General features: G+C 44.8%; 1 protein-coding gene across 1 annotated transcript in view; it reads right to left on the reverse strand.

Moving 5' to 3' along the window:
• Positions 1-7068, reverse strand: part of sulf2b (sulfatase 2b) — a 43458-nt gene extending 36390 nt beyond the window's left edge. Inside the window, exon 1 of the mRNA XM_032561160.1 lies at positions 6972-7068. The gene's annotated coding sequence lies outside the window, so the exon portion shown is untranslated. The remainder of the gene's footprint in view (positions 1-6971) is intronic.
• Between the last annotated feature and the right edge of the window lie 391 nt (positions 7069-7459).

The following is a 7459-nucleotide window of genomic DNA, read 5'->3' on the forward strand; positions in this document are numbered from 1 at the left end:
GTTTCTGTTTCAGATTGGAGACTGAAGCTCCGTCTGAAACATTTAATCCAGACTCATTTTAATATTTTAGCCACTTTCTTTCTCCAAACGCTGATTGGCTGCCTGAAGCAGTAAAATGATTGGTCAACAATAAATTTCAGCCGATTATTCATCAAGCGGGGCTTTTTAAACAAAGCAGAAACCTTCCTAAGGAGAGAAACTAACAGGAAAATATCCTAATAATAGTTTAAACAGAGGAACTGCTGAAGGATAAAAACTCAGGATGAACCAAATGATTCACAAACTGGCAGTAAAAACTGTAAAAAACTAAAATTCACAGAGAAATAACTGATAAACTGAACACAGGGAGCAAACTGTATGGAAAACCTGCAGCACCAACAGAGACCCAGAAATAATCCAAATATAAACAACTGGTTTTAAAAGCACATCATACCAACGATCCAACCAGAGACCAACCTGGAGAAAAACCAGCAGACGTTCTGGACGTCTATCACTCAATTTGTGTAGATACTCATCATGCTAATGCTAACGTCAGAGTTAGCTTGCTCAGCTGCCTCCTTTTCATGTCATGTTTTGAAATGTGCAGTTTTGATCTAAAGGATAGAAACTGCTCAGACTGTCTCTCTGAGTTCATCTTGTAGTGATCGATGGATCAGAACATTTTCTGAGGCCGAGGAACGGCATTGGGTTGGACTGACTGCACTAAAACACTGGGGGAAGATGTTGATGTTCAGTACGACATGGGGGAATATTGTTTGAGTATGATGCTGGGGTACAACGTTGGGTAGAACCCGAGCTGGGTACGATCTAAATGTTGGGTATGATCTAAATGTTGGGTACGATGTCGCAGAAAGTTGTTCAGGTTTGATGTTGGGTACAACAATGGGTTTATTGTTGGGTCCATCGTGAGGTACAACGTTAGGAAAGACGTTGTACCTCACGTTATTTAGGTCTGATGTTGCGTACGACGTTGGAGGAAGACGTTGAGTAGGATATTGGGGAACTTTGCTCGGGTATAATGTTGGGTCCATCGGTAGGAACAACGCTGGGTATGATGATCTAAAGCTGAACAGATTTGTGGAATAGAGAAGTATGATGGAGTATGGAGTCAGGGTGGAGGAATAAAGTTTAGGTTCAAAGTATAAGGTTGGTGTATAATTGATGTTTGGCATCAAAGTTCAAGGTCAGATCATGAGGGAATGAGTTTGAGGTAAAATGTTGCACAAAGTGAGAGAATGATGATCTTACTGGGGTATGAGGAAGGTGTGTAATGCTCAGGCTGGATGCTTTTTCTGGTCTACTTGTTAAATTCCTCAGAAACGATCATTTATTTGGGTCTAACAGCTCACGATGATATTTACCCTTCAGTTTATGGGGCCGTTCCTCGGAGAGATGAAGAAGCTAATACAGCTACCCAGGGGATTATTTTGGGATACTGTCTGTCTGTCTGACCACCAACAGGTTTCCCCCCCTGGAGTCACAGAAATCGTCCGTGACCTTCATCTGCCGCTCATTTTCCTGCCTCCTGCTGCTCCTCTTCACCTCGTTGTGTCAGGGTGGATCACTCTCCTCCGGCTAATGGATCCACAGGAACACAGCGACCTGATCTGCAGCTCTCCCAGAGACGCCGCTGCAGAGTTTAACTCGCTGCCGTCGCAGTGTGGGTTTACGGCTGCTGCGGCATCGTGAGATGATGATGCAGCCGCTGCTCTTCATCACCCAACACTCAGAGATCAGAGCCGTGAAACAGAAGAGATGTTCCTCAAACACACTCAGAGATTTCAGTACAACGTTTCCACCGACACGCTCAAACTTTTCATCTCAGCCACGAACGAAGAACAAAGTTCAGATTTACCTGCTCGCTATTGTCTTGTTACAGTAAAACTCTTTCAGAAGTCAGTCGGGGTTTTTATTATATTAATCAGCTCTTCCTTTTGATGTCTGGTAACATATATTTCATTCTCATCTTTCTGATCTGTAGATCAGATTCCCTTCCAGTTTCTGGACTGCAGCACTGAGCTCCATTCACACTTCATGTACTTATCTTAAAACTACTGTTTGGGGTGCTGTGGTGGCGCAGGGGCAAAGCATGACCCATGTTGAGGCCTTAGTCCTTGTAGCGGTGGTCGTAGGTTCGATTCCCGGCCTGGCGACGTTTGCCGCATGTCTTCCCCCTCTCTGATTACCCTGTTTCCTGTCAAACTACTTTCAAATAAAGGCCACTAGAGCCAACAAAACCTTTAAAAAAAAAAAACAAACAAACTACTGTTTGCTTTCAGTTAAAACAAAGTGTGTATTCATTTGCATTTCCTGTGATCAGGAGTGAAAAATGCCATTCAGAAATGATGGTCAAGAACGACGGTCAGCAGAAATTCAACTACCTGTTTGCTTGGCCGGTGAAAAACGCAAGACCTCACCGCCGTACAATGACCTGAGGCAGGAAAACCTGAGCATCTGACCTCCATAGCAAACAACACAAAAAAAGAAACTTTGTCTCTTCTGCGTATTCAATGAACGTTCACAAGAAGCAGCTAGAAATCTCACTGACGTCCAAACAGTTCCTCAAGCAAATATGGACAAAATTACTGTTCGGTTTAACATTTATGAAAACATATTTTGCAGCATTTAAGAAATTTCTTCATAGCTTACAGATTGGGATCACGTTAACTTTATACCTGCACCCTGTAGTTTTAGCTTGGTTCACCTCAGTTCTCAGTGTTCAGTGAGAACTAGTTCATTTAGTTCATTCAGTCGTTCATCATGTCAACAATGAAGTCCAGATTTGCTGCTAGACGGTCTGAAAAGTCCATAAATTAAGCATAAAACGTCACTAAGCTAACAACACTCTAACCAAACCCATGGCAACGCCCACACACTTAGCCCCGCCCCTCAGCATCTGCTGGCTCCGCCCACTTTGGTGAAGTTTTCCAGGATTCGTTTCGGGTGGAGCTTTGCTCTCTGAGGACGATTAGCTTCAGTTTGATGATTTGAACTCTGATGTTTGGGAGGCTTTTAAAAAGCTTCATAAATCTCTACTCAGCAGCACTGAAGTACTGATGGACGGCTCAACCTCCTGTTAGCCGTTAGCCGTTTAAATGCTGGCAACTCACCAACATGGCTAACCCCACCAACTCAGAACCAATCAACAACTGGGTCCCGAGTGCGAATTCAGGCAGGTAGCTAGCGGCCAATGTAGCTAATAATGAAACCAGTGAATGCTAACACACAGTTCAGACAGAACCATCAGAACCAACCAAGCTGAGTCACATTCATGTGGAAACCTGGCGTCAAACTACAGATCTGGACTTTAACTGGGTTTACAAACTGCTTCATGAAGAATTTACTCCCTTTAAAAAACTGAACCTCAGCATTTTTCCTCCTCCTCTTCCTCCTCTGAAGGTCGGCCGGTCCAAGCAGCAGTCTATAACGATTAGCAATTTCATCAATTCTGCCTCAGTAAGACGGAGGGGGGGTTCCTAATGCGAGCGAAGGAGCCGAGCGAGGTCCAATCAGAGGCGTTTAAAGATAAACCCAACGCCGGCGAACCGACCTTCGGCCAAATGAAGCCAAGTGAGAAGGACAATTAAGGCGGCAGAGATTTATGAGCTGATTTATGGGCCGCTGGTGAGAAACAGAAACACTGCAGCCACAGTTAGCGTGTCAGCGCCCCCTCAAGGCTGCAGAGGTTACTGCAGTCCAGACGAGAATCAAGTCAGTCACAAAATCCACTGGAGGACAAAAAACAAAACATTGAGTCTGGACCGGGTTGAGACCTGCAACACATGCAGACCACGTCAACACCTGGACCTAACTGCTAGCAGCTAGCAGCTAACTGTTAGCTGCTAGCTGCAGGACGCGGTTCTGCGCTGTTGAACCTGGAAGGACGAACTTCTGAATCATGACCCACAGGCGAGAAAAAAAACCTGAGCATGCAGCAGGTTTCTGCAACACGTCCTGAGCGCGCTCATCATTTCCTGCCTGCTAACCAGAAAACATCATTTCCTGTCTGCTAACCAGAAAACATCATTTCCTGTCTGCGGACTTCTTCTTTGATTGTGAGAAACAACAAAACTAGCTGAGCTTCAGAAGAGCCAGAAATGAGACAAACCTGATGATTAAATATCTGATTCTTTAAATAGAAACTCATGAAAACATTTATCAGAGTATTTTCAGGAAATTTATCAGATTTCTTTGCTGAACTTCTCCCTCCACATGCAGAAGTTTCTCCTTCATGTCTTCAACTGCAGAATGATGTGAGAATAAATATGAAGAGTGAGAAACGGCAAGTTAAAAATAATCCAGGCTGTAATCCGGCGCTGCGTCGCTTCAGCTCAACAGGCTGATGGTTTGACTCCACATATTAAAATTAAAAACAGAATAAAACTAATTTAACAATAACTAAATAGAAAATGAAATCGGAATAAATCAACTTTGTGACGAATCTTCCTGTCGACTCAGTTTGGTCCAAACAGACCGAAGGTTAAATAAAGTTTAAATCCATCGGAGGTCATGACCTCTGATGCAACAGAGACAATCAAACACGGGGTCAAAAGGTCAAAGGACGGCAGCCTTCATCATCATCATCATCATCATCACACTCCTTCCTGCAGCTGCTTCCGATTTTATTTCACGTTGGACCGAAGTCAGAAACCGAACATCTGCAGAGGCTCAATTCTGACCCGATCGATACCCGGCGGATCAATAATCACCGCGCCTGATTCCACAGCCATGAAGCAACGGTGTGTGTGTGTTTGGATTCAGCTCAACCCTGCAGGTTCTGATCCAACTCTCTGTTCTCCTCAGGATATAAACAGAACCTGCCCTCAGCGGTCCGATCGGCCGGTCCAGAAAAACACCGACGGAGTCCAGAGGGTCTGCAGAACGACTCGAGTTCAACCCGAGTTTCAACCATTTGAACCAAACCTATCAGGAGCCGAGAGCCGGACCGGACCGGGCTGGACCGAACTGGACCGGGCCGGGCTTCCTGCTCTGCAGGTTGAGATTTATTACCAGAGTAACGCAGCCAAACGTCCTGCTGCTAAACATAAAAATAAGACAGTCGATGAAATCTGACTTCTGCTCAAACTGGATCATTTTCAGTCCATTCCTCCGTTTTCAAGAGTTCAGGAGAATTTTCTGTGCCGACGAGTAAAAATGTTCAGGAAACGGGAAACAGGAAACTCCAAAACAGAAAAAACAAATGCAGCAGAAAAAACAGCATAAAACAGAAGCAAAAACCTACAACAAACAAAATAAATGCAACACAAAATGCTGCAAACACAGGAAACAGAAACAGAAAATGCTGTCCTCCAGACCACTAGGGGGAGTCGGCCACCGTCCAGGATGTCCAGTCAAAATTAAAGAAACAAACGTTTTTTTCAATAATGCAGTTTTATACAATATTACAGAACAGCAGCATATTTAGGTAGGTGATATTTCTGACTCCAGACTCCCCGCGGTGGTCTGGAGGACGTCTGTTCTGTGGAATAAGTTTGCACCATTTTATGCTTCCTGTTTTTTGTTTTTTTATTTGCAGCATTTTTCATTTTGGTCTGTGTTCATCCTGAAAGCTGCGCTGCAGTGGAGGAGCTAAAGATTAGGGTGATGGTACGGAGGCCTTCCAGCCTCTCAGAGAGTAATCACCAGAGGAAACATTCACATAAATAAAATATGTTTTTATTGGTTATTAACCAGAAATATGTTTTATCATCTAATTTTCAATAAAATGTAAATAAAAACCGATAACTTATGTTTAATGCGCCTTTATGTTGTTTTTTTCTGGGGATGCACCGATGTGAAAATCTGGGCCGATATCAATATCCGACTATAATGCTGCCGTCTGGGCCAATAACCGATATTTACTGATATTATAAGTTTTTCTCTAATGTGGAGCTGGGTGGATTTGAAGCTGGGTGGATTTGAAGCTGAGTGGATTTGAAGCTGAGTGGATTTGAAGCTGGGTGGATTTGAAGCTGGGTGGATTTGAAGCTGGGTGGATTTGAAGCTGAGTGGATTTGAAGCTGGGTGGATTTCATGTCGCTCTGATCTGCTGGTCGGATCTAAACGCCACCAGAGAAAAACAATCCAGAGTTTGAACCGTTTGATGTGTAATTAAATATTCAATCCTTGGCATGACAATAAAAAATGATCTGATTGGATGCAGCGAGTTTACCGGCGAAGCTATGCTAACCTGAATTAGCTTCTCAATGCTAAACATGTAGCAGCAAATGTTGCTCATTTTGTTGCTAAAGTGCATTTAGTGTTTGAATCTGAGGTGCCAACAGCTGCGTCTGTAACGCCTGCAGGTCGGATGATAAAGCTGCTGCTTGTTGTAAATTATAATGATTCATTAATGAAAACATTATTATTAATATTATGACCTGAGCAGGAAGGCTACCAGGTTTCCACTAAACAACCAGATTTAAAGAACTGTTCAGTTCAAACTGATTCACATTTTGAACTGAACAGATGGAAGTGAATCCTGTCAGATTCAAACCCAGGAGCAACAGATCATAAATCAATGATCAATTCGTATTTAAACCAAACAGCTGCTTTCTCTTCAAGAGGCCCTCTTTGCCATCACCCTAATCTTCATCTCCCTCCAGAGTCTTCATCACATTCATGCCATAATTTCCAGCCATTGTGGGGTATGAATACTTTTGAACCTTAGATGAACGTTTGCAGCTCAGAGTTTCAGTTTAAACCGCAGCAGAGGAAGATTTTCCTCTCCGTCCTTCATCGGGGAAACCGTTTCGTTTCTCACACCTTCAGTTTGTTTGGTCTGATGGTGGTTCTGGTGATGGTTCTGATGGCGGTTCTGTGTGTTAATGATCCCTGACAGCCCTGGTCTGCAGGAGGACCGGCGTCTCCTCTGTTCCTCCTGCAGTCTGTCAGCTGACGCTCCGCAGCAGGAAGTAACAAACGCAGCAACAACTGAAAGCAGCAAAGTGGAGAAACGAGGAGAAACTCACCTCCTGCAGCGTAGTGCTCTTCCTCTGCTCCTCCTCCTCTGCTCTTCCTCTGCTCCTCCTCCTCTGCTCTTCCTCTGCTCCTCCTCCTCTGCTCCTCCTCCTCTGCTCCTCCTCTGCTCCTCCTCCTCTGCTCTTCCTCTGCTCCTCCTCCTCTGCTCTTCCTCTGCTCCTCCTCCTCTGCTCCTCCTCCTTTACTCCTCCGGGGTTCAGCAGGTGTTTTCCTCTCTGACCGAACCGGCAGGAGGAGGAAGATGAAGATCAGACTGTGTAACTGCTGCTTCCATCTACGGATCCACTAGAACTTCTGCTCATGTTTTCCTGCTGAGGAGAAGCAGGAGGAAGTTTTCCTCAGTTCGGACTTTCCCACACCTCCTTCCTCCCTCCCTCCTCTTCCTCTCAGTGTAGCGCCGTCCCAGAGTTCAGCGGTGCAGCCGCCGCCGCCGCTGCTCAGGCCATCTGTGCAACACGTCTGCACGCCTGGCCCTCCA

The sequence above is a fragment of the Xiphophorus hellerii genome, chromosome 1 (assembly GCF_003331165.1).
Source record: "Xiphophorus hellerii strain 12219 chromosome 1, Xiphophorus_hellerii-4.1, whole genome shotgun sequence".
NCBI lineage: Eukaryota > Metazoa > Chordata > Actinopteri > Cyprinodontiformes > Poeciliidae > Xiphophorus > Xiphophorus hellerii.